This window comes from Aquarana catesbeiana, linkage group LG07 (genome assembly GCF_042186555.1).
Source record: "Aquarana catesbeiana isolate 2022-GZ linkage group LG07, ASM4218655v1, whole genome shotgun sequence".
NCBI lineage: Eukaryota > Metazoa > Chordata > Amphibia > Anura > Ranidae > Aquarana > Aquarana catesbeiana.
The window spans coordinates 24,707,273-24,722,102 of record NC_133330.1 but is presented as its reverse complement, the minus strand read 5'-3'; the positions used below and the strand labels follow the sequence as shown (position 1 = coordinate 24,722,102).

Sequence of the window (14,830 nt, the reverse complement as noted above, 5' to 3'; positions counted from 1 at the left end):
ATACTGTATATGTGGGTTGGGGTTCAGAATGAAGGGCACAGCTAAAACCACAGATGAGGTAAGGGAGATGTTCTACCTGCCAAAGGATTTGTATTTCTGTCCATCCAGTTCTGAGATTTACACAGCTCTGCCGCACTGCACAGTCCACAGACGTCCAAGTCCGCCGTACCCGCCGATCAGCTGCCGCTATGTGTGATCACAGAGGGAGAAATCCGCTGGCGGCGCACATGCCCCCTACCTGGAAGAGCCGGATCACGTATATGTATATGTATATATATATATATATATATATATATATATATATATATATATATATATATATATATATATATTTATATATATATTTATATATATATATATATATATATATATATATATATATATATATATATACATATATACATGATCCGACTTCTCCAGGTAGGAGGCATGTGCGCTAGGGTCGCCACCTTTTCTTCAAGTCAAACTGGCCAAGTCTTTCGTGCAACATCGCTGGATCTAGATGGGCTCAGGTAAGTATTGGGGGGGGGGGGGGCTGAGCGGAGCTGAAGGTTTTTTATCTTAATGTATTCTATGCATTAATATAAAAAAAGCTGTGCAGAAGGCTTTTTTTTATCTTAATGCATAGAATACATTAAGATAAAAAACCTTCTGCCTTTAGGCCCCTTTCACACTGGGGCGGTTTGCAGGCGCTATTGCGCTAAAAAAAGCGCCTTCAAACCGACCTAAAACTTCCGCTGCTGTGTCTCCAGTGTGAAAGCCCCGAGGGCTTTCACACTGGAGCGGTGCGCTGGCAGGAGGGAAAAAAAACTCCTGCAAACAGCATCTTTGGAGCGGTGTTTACACCGCTCCTAAACCGCTCCTGCGGTGGTTTTAACCCTTTTTCGGGCGCTAGCGGGGGGTTAAAACCGCCCCGCTAGTGGCCGAATACCGTCGCTAAAACGACGGTAAAGCGGCGCTAAAAATAGTACCGTTTTACCGCCAACGCCCACACCGCCCCAGTGTGAAAGGGGCCTTACAACCACTTTCAGGGCTGTCCTATAGCAGTTTTACTGCTACAGGGTGCAGAGGTGACGCCCTGTAGCAGTTAAACTGCTATAGGGCCGCCCTTAAGTGGTTAACGTTGAACTAAAAGTGAGTAAATTTACTTCCTCTCTAACGTCCGAAGTCCATGAGGGGTCCGTCGCTGGCGCTGGCATCTTCCCAAGTGCCGGTCTTTGGGCCTCTTCATTGACAGGAGTTAGTCTTCCTGGCATACTGGAACCGTGCTGGCAATGTAAGCTGAGCTTCGCATGCGCAGCTCAGTTTACATGCCGAGCAGGTGGGTAGGTTTTTTTTTTGCAGAAAAGACATTGGGGTTGATTTACTAAGGGCAAATAGGCTGTGCATTTTGCAAGTGCACTTGCTAGAGTTTAGTAAATGAGGGGAAGCTCTGCTGCCTTACGTCATCCAATCATGTGCAAGTAAAAAAAGAATTTTTTGTTTATTTTCCTTTGCACGTGATTTGGAATTCTTTGCAAGTGAAGCTTCAACTCATTTACTAAGCTCTGGAGCAACTGCACTTGCAGACTGCACAGCCTATTTGCCTTTAGTAAATTCACCCCATTGCATGGCTAATCAGTGATAAATAACCTGCCTGCTCACAAGTGTTATGAAAATGCCTTCAGTTCAGCTCTAAGTGCGTTTTAATGTTGCATTAGCATATATATGACTCCAGGGATTCCACCGGGCACAAGACACTGAGCGTTTCAGCCAAGCAGGCCTGACTCAGAGTCAAAATATGTGTTCTAGATTCCATCTCAAGTGGTGTGATTGCACAATATGGACAGCACAGGGACTTTTCCTCCATTTAGCAAGCACGAGACCCTGTAGGATCAACAAAAGTCTGCCCATGACCTCCCGCTTCTGTTTTATGGACATAAATGTGACACTGAAAAGTATAAGAACTCAGTCATGTGACCTGCTGCGACCTATCGGACCTCATCCATTGCAGGCCATGCAGTTCAGTTGAAGACGTGATAGTCTCTCACCCATACAGTTCGTCTTTCTGCATGACAGCCCCCCCCCCATTATTGTTCCCCTACCCCCATGTTCTACAAAATACAGAGCTATGCAGGGGATGGCATATAAGTTGCTGCAGTAGATAGCGCACAAAGCACACCATTGTGTTGTATCTATCATAAGAGATAATCCTCACAGTTGCTCTTGATATGTCAAATATAAGGCCTCATTCACAATGTAGCTGAGGCCCATAGCTTGTGCGTGAGCCATGTGCTTATGCAACTGGCGCCGGGGTGTAGCGCGTCAGGGGCGTGGCTATCGGGAGGAACCATGGGCCATGTGTTTATGCAGCTGGAGCCGGGGGCGAAACGCGTCTGTGGGGCGTGGCTATCAGGTGGAACCATGGCTGAGGCTGTTTTTCACTTCCTATGCACTTGGTGTGCGGCATTCATCTACTATGCACTATACTGCTTACTGGATTAGCCCATAGGCCAGTACCAGGGACATGCAATCAGGGGAGGCATGAGCCATACAACTGCACAATGTTACACGGTGCGGACTTAGCAAGGGTAAAGGCTGATGAGTTTCGGGGGCGCACCCCTTTCCTCAGAGCCAAACTAGTGAGCCACATAAACACAGCCAGTTCATGGCCTACGGGCCTAAAAGAGAAGTATTGGATTTTTTTTTTTTTGAGAATCGTACTTACCTAGGTGGATGCAGCATAAGTCCAATGCTGCATCTTTCCCCGTCAGGTCTAAGGATGCTCTGAGGAAGGGGGTGCGCCCCCGAAACACGTCAGCCTTTACCCTTGCTATGTCTGCACCGTTTCACATTGTGCAAGTTGTATGGCTCATTGTGGGTTATCACTTCTGTGAGTATCCACTTTTAACCTTTCAATACCTATTAAATGTGTTTGGTAATGCACTTTTGTTCTGATTTATAGTCCCAATACTTTTGACAATATAGTGTATTTCACATCTAAGCACTCAGACACCTGTAGCTCAACTCCTGATGCTCCAAAAGCTACTTGACTTACTTTTGAGACAAATTGGATGTTTTTGGCCCCACAAAGTTAAATGGGAACCCCTCAAAACAGGCAAATCAAGTATTTTTATACTTTTTTCAGGTGTGTTTATAGCCTATAGGAACTGATCTCCTTCCTCTAGTGCTTCCAATTGGCTAAAACAAAAAACTCCTGAAGCATGGTTACACATTTAACATGCTTGAAATACACTTTTAAAAATGCTTGTTTACACCAAAAAAAAAACCACACTCATAAAATACACCTGAAAGTCTGTATGAGAGTCGACAATACAGAGAGTAGGGCTGTGGGAGGGGCCAAAGGGCTTCACCTACTACAGGCTACATGCAGAAAATAACAAAAGTGGGCGGAGACTAGACCAGTCACCCTGCACAAGGAGAGAGAGCAGAGCTGTGGGAGGGGCTCAACAGCTCCGCCCACTTCAGGCTGCCTGCAGTAAACGACAGGAGGGGGCGGAGACAAGACCAGTCACCCTGCACAAGGCGAGAGGGTAGAGCTGTGGGAGGGGCTCAGCAGCTCCACCCACTTCAGGCTGCCTACAGAAAACTGCAGGAGGGGGCGGAGACAAGACCATTCACCCTGCACAAGAACAGAGAGCAGCAGTGAGCGGTCTTTATTACAGGAATTTTCACTCTGGATTACTGCACAGATCTGGAAGAAATACACAAAGCACACCAAGTAGAAGTACACATGCCTCTTGTATTTAGACACAATTTATAGCAGAGTTCAGCTTTAAGTATGTGTATGTATTGTCCCGAATGTATATCCATCAGCTCTTTAATCTGACTGTTTGCATATTTAAACTCTATCTTTGCCTACACAAATGAGCACGATCTTGACTTCCTGCCAAAATCTGATTCTCTGCTAAGCTAAGCCATTCGTATCCTAACCTACGATGCAAATTGTGTTTTAAAATAGATAAACCGCATCCTTTATTGTGAGAAATCTTAAAAGTGCGAACCTCTGTGGGCAGAGGGTCACAGTGGCCGTACGCAACTCAGTGTGGTGTAACCAGGAGACCGGTCATTCATTCTTCTTCTCATCATCCACAGAAACAATGATGGGGCTGATTCAAGACAACTGGAGAAAGTATAATGACAACAGAATTAGATTCTTTTGGCAACCAATCAGGTATCTCCTTCCAATTTATAGAAATAAACAAGAAAGAATTCTGATTGGTCACCACGGGCAACAGTATAAATTTTGTGGTCTTTTCTTTTTTCCAGTTATCATGAATCAACACAAGTATGGGATGATCTTGTCATCAGCTTTGCAGTACACTGAATTCCAAAAAATATTATTATACTGTATAGCAGGGTATTAAATTAAAATTCATGGAGGTCAGGTCATTCAAATTTTTTTTCCAGTAGAGGTCCAAATCTCATGTTTGTGCTATTGCTCAGCTCCTCTTTACATCACAGACCCCCTTTACATAGCTGACCCCCCCCCCCCTTCCCTCTTTGCAATACAGTCCCCACTTTAAATTACAGAGCCTCCCTTTGGATCACAGTCCCCCCTTTAAATCGCGGTCCCCTCCTTTACATCACAATCTCCCCCTTAACATCACAGATCCCCCTTTACATCACGACTTCACTTTCACAATACAGTGCCCCCTTTTACATCACAACCCCCCCCCCTTTACATTGCAGTCCCCCTTTTTTCAATACAATCCCCCCTTTACATCACAGTCCATTGCAGCCCCCTCCCCTCTTACATCACAGCTCCCCTTTACAGTGCCGCCCCCCTATTTTTATTACAGCTTCTCCCTTTGCATCATAGCTACCATATAGATCACCGTCCCCTCCTTTACACTGCCTTCCCCTCCTTTACACCACTGTCCCCTCCTTTACATCAAAGTCCCTCCTTTGCATCATAACTCCCTCTATACATCACAGCTCCCCCTTTACATAGCAGTTCCCCCTTTACAACCCCTTTACAATATAGTGCCACATTTTACATCACAGCCTCCCCCCCTTTACATCACAGTCCATCTTTTTACAATACAAAGCCCCCTTTACATCACAGTCCATTGCAGCACCCTCCCCCCTTACATCACAGCTCCCCTTTACAATACAGCCCCCTATTTTTATTACAGCTCCTCCCTTTGCATCATAGCTACCATATAGATCACAGTTCCCCCCTTTACACTGCCGTCCCCTCCTTTACATCAAAGTCCCCCCTTTACATCATAACTCCCTCTATACATCACAGCTCCCCCTTTACATCCTCTTTACAATACAGTGCACTCTTTTACATCACACCCCCCCCCCCCTTTGCATCACAGTCCCCCTTTTTACAATACAATCCCGTCTTTATATCACAGTCCATTGCAGCCCCCCTTTACATCACAGCCCCCATTTACCATGCAGTCCCCTCTTTATATTCCAGCTCCTCCCTTTGCATCACAGCCCCCCCTTTACATTGCAGTCCCCCCCTTTACATCACAGCTCCCCTTTACAATACAGCCCCCTATTTTTATTACAGTTCCTCCCTTTGCATCATAGCTACCATTTAGATCACAGTTCCCCCCTTTACACTGCCGTCCCCTCCTTTACATCAAAGTCCCCCCTTTACATCATAACTCCCTCTATACATCACAGCTCCCCCTTTACATCCTCTTTACAATACAGTGCACTCTTTTACATCACAACCCCCCCCCCCTTTGCATCACAGTCCCCCTTTTTACAATACAATCCCCTCTTTATATCACAGTCCATTGCAGACCCCCTTTACATCACAGACCCCATTTACCATGCAGTCCCCTCTTTATATTCCAGCTCCTCCCTTTGCATCACAGCCCCCCTTTAGATCACAGCCCCCCCTTTACATTGCAGTCCCCCCCTTTACATCACAGCTCCCCTTTACATAGCTGCTCCTCGTTACGTCGCAGCAACCCCTTTACAATACAGTGCCCTCTTTTACATCACAGCCCCCCCCCCCTTACATCACAGTCCCCCTTTTTACAATACAATCCCCCCTTTAGATCACAGTCCATCGCAGCCTCCCTTTATATCACAGCCCCCCTTTACATCACATCTCCCTCCTAACAGCACACCCCCCCCCCCTTTACATGTCATCATTCCCCCTTTTTCCAGTCCTACCTTACATAGCATGGCAGAGGACAGGATGTTTGACAGGTCTGGATGGAGGACGGGAGCTTTACAAATTGTCCTACTATCAAGGAGGGGGTTGGTTGCTAGGACCACCCTGTGTTGTAGCAACCAATCACTAGTGTAGTAACTAAGTGGGGCAACTCCTGCCCTCCTTTAAAACCTTTCCCACCTCCCCCCTGCTGTCATAATGTGTAGATGACAAAAGCGGGAGGAAGAGAGGACATGGAGGCAGCTAAATGGTGTGGCCATGGCAGTCCGGACAGCACTGTCACATGTCCGGTTCCAGTCCACAGTACACCATTTAGCGATACCTGTTTTACAGGATTTTTTACTATTATACAGGTCTTATATAGTGCATACAGTTTGCACAGCGCTTTACAATTTAAAGGGAGACAGTACAGTTACAAAACAATTCAAAAAGGTTATGAGAGCTTACAATCTAAAAGGGAGGGACAAGTGATACAAAAGGTAATAACTATGAGGGGTTGAGTTGATGGAGAAAGTAAAAGTTCAGTAGTTAGGTGGAGATGGGATGTGTTTCCAGGGATCTCCTAAAAGCAGCCCGAGTTTGACATAGTCAGACAGATTGGGGTAGAGAGTTGTAATGGATGGGGGGAGGCTCTGAAGAAGTCCTGGAGATGAACCTGGGAGGAGGAGATGAAGGAGCTAAAGGGCAGAAGGACTTGGGAGGAGCGAAGATGACGGTTTGGGTGATATTTTGAGATGAGGTGGGTGATGTAGTTGGGGGCAGTTGTTTTTTGCTTTGTATGTTAATATTTGGAATTTTATTTGTTGGAGTCAAGTGGAAGCCAGTGGAGGGCTTGGAAAAGAGCGGTTGGTAAGGTAGAGGAATCTTTCAGCAGCATTCATGATGAACTGTGGGGGGGGGGGGGACCTGTGTAGAGATAAACCAACAAAGAGGAAGTTGCAATGGTTGAGGCGAGAGATAACGAGGGAGTGAATTGGTTTCATTGGATAAGAAGAGGTGTATTTTAGAAATGTTATGGAGGTGAATGTGACAAGATTTGGACAGTGATTGGATGTTGCGCTGAAAGGAGAGGTCAGAGTCTAGGATTGCACTGAGCACCCAAGTATGAAAGGAGACATTGGTTGAAAAGGCCAGGAAGGGGGCCAGGGAAAAATATTCAGATGAAAAGTTGTATGGAGAAAAGACTTCTGCTTTGGGGGTTGATTTACTAAAACTGGAGAGTGCAAAATCTGGGGCAGCTGTGCATGGTAGCCAATCAGCTTCTAACTTCAGCTTACTTAATAAAAGGATAAGTTCGCCTACATGTTCCACCCGCTTTTAGGGCCCGCTGCCCCCTTCCCTGTGGCTGCAGTACGGGGAGAAATTCCCCGTATTAGATGCCACTGTTTGAAAACAGCGTGGCTGTACAGAGCTCCGCCCACACAGTCGCGTCATTCAGACAAACAGCTCAGTGTGTCTGAATGAACTACAAGCCCCGGCATCCTTAGCGGCTGTCGGCTTGTAGTTCTCAATGAACTACCACAGCGCTGTCCTTTTTTTTTTCTCCTTCACTGATGTGCACTGATGAGGCAGCATGGATGGACACTAATAGGCTGCACTGATGGGCACTGATGAGGTGACACTGGTGGGCACTGATGAAGAGGCTCTGATGGGCACTGATAGGCGGCATTGATGAGCACTGGTCGGTGGCACTGATGGGCACTGGTCGGCGGCACTGATGGGCACTGGTAGGTGGCACTGATAGGTGACATTGATGAGGAGATACTGGTGGGCACAGATTGGCAGCAGTGGTGGGCACAGATTGGCAGCACTTTTGCAGAAGCCGATTATCGGCTTTCTTCTCCTCTCCTCCACATGCTGGTAGTGTGAGAAGGAGCAGTGAATAGAGCTTCTGTTGACATCATGATCAGCTGACTGGACACAGCTGATCACGTGGTAACGAGCCACTGATAGGCTCAATCTGTATTCAGCAGTGTGACACTGCGAACACAGAGCGCGTGCCCAATGCCCAGCTGCGGCGGGCGCGGTCATAGGAGGCTGTCATATGATGGCCTCCCAGAACTAGACGACCGCGCTGTAGCTGTCAATCAGCTATGACGTGATCGGCAAGTGGACAATGACGTGTTGATGATTACAAAACTACATTCATTTGTGTCGTAAGCCGGGTACACAGTTCATTTTTTTTTTTTGTTCAACCCCCTGGGTTGAACGAAAAAAAAACTGTCAGCTCCGTTTGGAGACTCTGTACTGACCATGTGAGGTTAGTTCAGTGATCTCCCCCGCTGAGCTGTTGTGTTCTGACAGGGGGGGCGGCCATTGGCTGAGAGCGCTGATCAGGAGTCGGTTAGATGCTGGTTTTCCAACGGCCAGCTTCTGTCGGACAGACCGATATAAACACGAATGTCGGCCGCTTTTCTTTTAACTGCCTGTTGTCTCCCGACATTCGACCCACCTGTACCCGGCTTTTGGCATACCTCCCAACATTCTGAGATGGGAATAAGGGATGCCTATTAGCAAATTAATGTAGTTATAGGACACGCCTCCTGCCACACCCCTTAAAGGAGAATTAACCCAAAAAAGGTTAATTAAATCCACAAGGGCTTTTTTTTTTACCACTTCTATTTATTTATATTGGCTTTTAAAATTTACAAATGCAGCAATTTAGAATTTGGATGAAAGGTTCAGCACTGGGAAACATTTTTTGATAGATAAAAAGTGCATTTTATATACAACTATATAGATCAGACCAAAATGAGGCACAAATGAGGGGGAAAGAGGGACAGAAGGACATTGCTCCAAATCAGGGACAGTCCCTCGAAATCAGGGACAGTGTGGAGCTATGTTTAGGTGGATGTCAGCCTGAAGGAGTGGGCATTCCTAGGCAGGTTGTATTTGCATGCAAACTGCCCTAGCTAACGCCCACATGTGATGCTGAGCCTCCATGATTGGAAGAACTGAAATACAATGAATGAAAGGAGCAGGCCAGGGACAGTCAGGCTGGCAAAGAAAGGACTGGATGATGCTGGATGCCCTCTGGCCAGGTAATAAAACGGGCTCCATCTGAATTTCTGCAGCTTCTAATGCACAATGTGAGAAGCTCACAGTGTGCAGTGAAATCAGAGTAAGCCATTTCAGTACCAGGAGAGGAGTCTGCACAACTGTGCAAGACTGAAGGTGAGGCTGGAGCTCAGCCTTAAATCTCTACAGCTGTCAGGGAAATGTGTGTGCATTGCAAAAGCAGCTGCTAATGTGTCCGGATTGTATTTTCACCTGTCAGGAGTAATCAGCTTCCTGTTATGAGACAAGTTCAAAAGGAAATCACTGTTTTATGTTGTCGTTTTTTTGCTCGGATGCTTATAATAATCTCACCGCTGTCTGGACAGTTTCCGCCATCCACAAGTAGTTTTGATTTTCCATTACACATGTTTGAACTTTTACCCCGTAGGCCGTAATCATTTTTCACACTCCCTCTCCCCGCCTCCTTCCTGTTGAACATCACCAGGCAGCTCACATCCACATCTCACATCCACCTCTCACTCTTCTCAATCTACTAAAGTACGTAGTACACACCAGCCACTCCCACTGCCAGCCTGATTTCAGCTATCAGGTGGTAAATATAAAGCCAAACTCAGTGTAAACTACTGTAAGCCAATTGGGAGAGAGTTACGAGATCATACCTTCATAGCTCCCAACTGTCCCTGATTTCGAGGGACTGTCCCTGATATGGAGCAATGTCCCTCTGTTCCCTCTGTCCCTCATTCCTCCTCATTTGTCCCTCATTTTGTGTCTGATCTATATAGCTGTATATAAAATGCATTTTTTATCTATCAAAAGTATTTTCCAGCGCTAAACCTTTCATCTGTTTTCTAAATTGCTGCATTTGTAATTTCCAAAAGCCAATATAAAGGAATAGTAGTGGTAAAAAAAAAAAAAAAAAACACTTGAGAGTTTTACCAATTTTGTATTTTTGTACAATTCTCCTTTAAGGGGGCTTGGCAAAGGGCGTGTCCTATGCCTGCATACTTTTGCTGATAGGTGTCCCTCATTCTCATCTCAAAAAGTTGGGAGGTATTAACCTTACACATAAAACTGATTATCATGAAGCGGAACTACACTGCATCTGAGCATTACAAACAAAAAATTATATATTATTAATTCATTGATTTATTTACTACAGGTACTTATATAGCGCCGACAATTTACACAACATTTTATATATACATATATATTGATTGTACATTCCCATCAGTCCCTGCCCTACAATCTAAGGTCCATAATTCACATTCATACATACCCATACTAGGGGCCCATTTACACAGGAACCAATTAAGGCTGGCCATACACGGTTCAGAAGGAACTGCCCAAGATTCAAATCCTTAATGGGCAGGCTGAATGTACCAAGTACTCTGCGGAGTGTACCTCCAGCTCTCCACCCTCTGTTTTCTGACAGCTTAGACAAGCTTTACATTTTTTTTTTTGAATGGCTGTAGAGAAGAGAAGACTGCAGATAAACAGGTACAACTTATGTAGGAGGATTTGTTATATTTCTGTGTATCACCTGAGACCAGTCACTTCACTGGGTATATGTAAAGGGTTTAAAAACCACAAAAGAGATCGTTTTATGAGCTGAAAATGCTCAGGTGTGAATGCAGCCTAATTGTCCAATAATAAAATGTAGCATTGTTGGCTTGCTACATCAGGGTGGTGAGTAAAGAGGGTGATAATTATGAAAATGATGATAATGATGATAATTATAATGATGAAGAGGATGGTAATGTAGCTCTAGCTCAGGGTTTCTCAAATAGGGTTCCTCCAGAGGTTGCTGGGGGTCCCTTGAGCAAAACGTGATTTCTGCCAGTCATTAGGCCTTATGATTGAGCTGTTCCTCTAAAACCAGGTTTCTTAATCAGGGTTCCTCCAGAGGTTGCTAGGGGTTCCTTGAGCAATAAGCAATATCTGCCTCTCAGATAAGTTCCCACTGATACCATTGATCTTTTTAGCTATCTGTAAGGGGGTAATTCTTCCCAATGGCCTCAAATGTAAGGAGAATTCTTCCCACTGACCATCACACTAATGTTCTATGAGCTATAAAATATAATAATTATTAGCAGGGGTTCCATGAAGATAAAAAGTTATTTCAAGGGCTCCTCCGCTTTAAAAATGTTGAGAAAGACTGCTCTGGACCAAACTTTTTTATTTTGTTTTGAATTTGGATAGAGTGGGGAAGGGTTAGACCTTTGGTGCTCAACCTGTGACCCTCTTGTTGCAAAAGTCCCATCATGCCTCTGGCTTTGGGAGTCATGCTTGTAACCATCAGTGGCTTGCAATGCCTCATAGGACTTTCTAGTTTCATAGGACTTTCATAGGACTTTTTAGTTTCGCAACAGCTGGAGAGCCACAGGTTCAGCACCCATGGGTTAGACCCTCTGTTAAGTTTTTTTTTTTGCTGTTTGTGTATCAATTGGGGAGATTCACCATCTCTAATTGTACTGGTGGTCATTGTCCCAGAAACAAAAAGTGAGAGGAAATCTAATATTTTAGAGTTGTCCCAAGAATAAGAAGTGGGGGGGGGGGGTCTTCTAGTGAGCACACTTGTTCCGTGGACAAGTGTCTTAAGAGGAAACTTCCCCTCACTTTGGGAGATGTCTACTAACTTTCTGTTGCATCTCTGAGACAGGAAGCAGAAGGCAATTTTCCAACTGGTACAGAGATAGCAGAAAATAACCTGACATGGGTTTCTAAGCCTTCTTTACCCCATCCAAAAAAGTTTGGGCTATACATACACTTTAATCCTTTATGTGCCATCTGCAAGGAGTTACCGCCTAAGATTTAAAACCGCCTTGGAAGGTTATCTGGCACCTTTCCTAGTTGAACCTATACCAGTGATGGCGAACCTTGGCACCCCAGATGTTTTGGAACTACATTTCCCATGATGCCCAACTACACTGCAGAGTGCATGAGTATCATGGGAAATGTGGTTCCAAAACATCTGGGGTGCCAAGGTTTGCCATCACTCCCCTAGACTATTTTGTGTGTGCTTATGTGGTGGAGTCATTAGACTGTAAGCTTCTCTGGAGACAAGTGTTAATAAAAATGCTATGTACTCTACCAAGTGTTCGGTAATATTCTGGGTGGTATATAAAAAAAGAAAAAAGGGGGCAGGGTTATTCTTGTTTGCACCCAAATCCTCAACTTCAGCCTCCTTGTATTGAAGGGTCTTCCTGTCTTTGTGGAAGGATACAAGAGTCCAATGCCTATATCAAATAACTACATACACACATCAATGCGATCTTCATACAACCAAGATAAGGTGTTTATAACAACCTTGAAAGTTGTAGGGAGGCCCACACTCAGTAGGCCTCTGGTTACCTCTGGTTACCTTTCAGCTTAGACTGACTCAAATTGTATATATTCTGTGCCTTGCTAGACAGATGTGGTTATCTGTTATAGGCATTGGACTCTTATATCCTTCCATAAAGGCTTATGGAGGGATATAAGAGTCCAATGCCTATAACAGATAACCACATACACACACCAATGCGGCCTTCATACAACCAAGATAAGATATTTTTAACAACCTCGAAAGTTGGAGTGAGGCCCACACTCAGTAGGCCTCTACGTACCTTCCTTGACTAATAGTGAGGCCATTCTCCCTGCTTAGACCGACTCAAATTGTCTATCCACTGTTCCTTGCTAGACAGATGTGGTTATCTGTTTTAGGCATTGGACTCTTATATCCTTCCTTAAAGGCTTATGGAAGGATATAAGAGTCCAATGCCTATAACAGATAACCACATACACACACCAATGCAGGCTTCATACAACCAAGATATTTTCAACAACCTCAAAAGTCAATTCCGCAACTTCAGCCTCCTAGTATTAAAGGGTCTTCCTGTCTTTATGGAAGGATATAAGAATCCAATGCCTATAACAGATAACCACATTCACACACCAATGCGGCCTTCATACAGCCAAGATAAGATATTTTTAACAACCTCGAAAGTCGGAGTGAGGCCCGCACTCAGTAGGCCTCTACTTACCTTCCTTGGCTAACAGTGAGGCCACCCTTGGCCATTTTTTCTGCTTAGACCGACTCAAATTGTCTATCCACTGTTCCTTGCTAGACAGATGTGGTTATCTGTTATCGACATTGGACTTTTATATTCTTCCATAAAGGCTAATGGAAGGATATAAGAGTCCAATGCCTATAACACAGATGCCCACATTCACACACCAATGCGGCCTTCATACAACCAAGCTAAGATATTTTTAACAACCTCGAAAGTCGGAGTGACGCCCACAATCAGTAGGCCTCTACTTACCTTCCTTGGCTAACAGTGAGGCCACCCTTGGACATTCTCCCTGCTTAGACCAACTCAAATTTTTATCCACTGTTCCTTGCTAATCAGATGAGGTTACCTGTTATAGGCATTGGACTCTTATATCCTTCCATAAAGGCTTACGGAAGGTTATAAGAGTCCAATGCCTATAACAGGTAACCACATACACACACCAATGTGGCCTTCATACAACCAAGATAAGATATTTTCAACAACCTCGAAAGTCAATTCCTCAACTTCATCCTCCTTGGCTTGAAGGGTCTTCCTGTCTTTATGGAAGGATTTAAGAGTCCAATGGCTATAACAGGTAACCACATACACACACCAATGTGGCCTTCATACAACCAAGATAAGATATTTTCAACAACCTCGAAAGTCAATTCCTCAACTTCATCCTCCTTGGCTTGAAGGGTCTTCCTGTCTTTATGGAAGGATTTAAGAGTCCAATGCCTATAACAGATAATCACATTCACACACCAATGCGGCCTTCATACAACCAAGCTATTTTCAACAACCTCGAAAGTCAATTCCTCAACTTCAGCCTCCTTGTATTGAAGGCTCTTCCTGTCTTTATGGAAGGATATAGGAATCCAATGCTTATAACAGATAACCACATTCACACGCCAATGTGGCCTTCATACAACCAAGATAAGATATATTTAACAACCTCGAAAGTCGGAGTGAGGACCGCACTCGGTAGGCCTCTACTTACCTTCCTTGGCAAACAGTGAGGCCACGCTTGGCCATTTTCTCTGCTTAGACCGACTCAAAATTGTCTATCCACTGTTCCTTGCTAGACAGATGCTAATGGAACCAGTGCAAAGGCACAGCCTATAAATGGAATCTCCTCCCCCCACCAGCAGAGGATGTACCCTGCAGTCTCCTGTGCATGACAGCTGCTCACAATCCTACACCCCATTAATACCCAAGAGATATGTGAAAGACTTAGTCATACCTCTTCTCCTCCTTTTTTTCCGTCAGGGCGAAGGCCACAAATGCTGAATGTTAATGTGCTGTCAGTTAGGGAATGTATCAAAGGAACAGCCACGGGGTTTCCGGTGAGCAGTGAGCAGTACTGCCTCCCCTCCCCCACTTCATACTGCAGCTTATTTTTTTTTTTTCTCCTCCTCCCCCCACACGCAGTGAGCTGTAGCCACACTGCCTGGAGCTTGGATACAGTTTCTATGCTGATCATTGGCAGTTAGAACCTTCCCTTGTCGCACTATTTTCATTCCACATGGAGGTGGGAAAACACCACACTCCCTGACCTTGCTGGCGGTGGGGAAGGCTGTTAAGAATCAGACTGGCTTTGGTGCAGCTGGGGGGAGCTGTAGATTTGCAAAAC

General features: G+C 44.9%; 1 protein-coding gene across 6 annotated transcripts in view; it reads right to left on the bottom strand.

Moving 5' to 3' along the window:
* CCDC71 (coiled-coil domain containing 71) overlaps window positions 1–14,830 on the bottom strand; it is a 112,125-nt gene that overhangs the window by 33,868 nt on the left and 63,427 nt on the right. Inside the window, exon 1 of one of the 6 annotated variants that reach the window (XM_073591806.1) lies at window positions 14,441–14,772. The exons of the other annotated variants lie outside the window; for them this stretch is intronic. The gene's annotated coding sequence lies outside the window, so the exon portion shown is untranslated. Of the gene's footprint in view, window positions 1–14,440; window positions 14,773–14,830 lie in introns of those variants that run through there. 6 annotated transcript variants of the gene reach the window in all.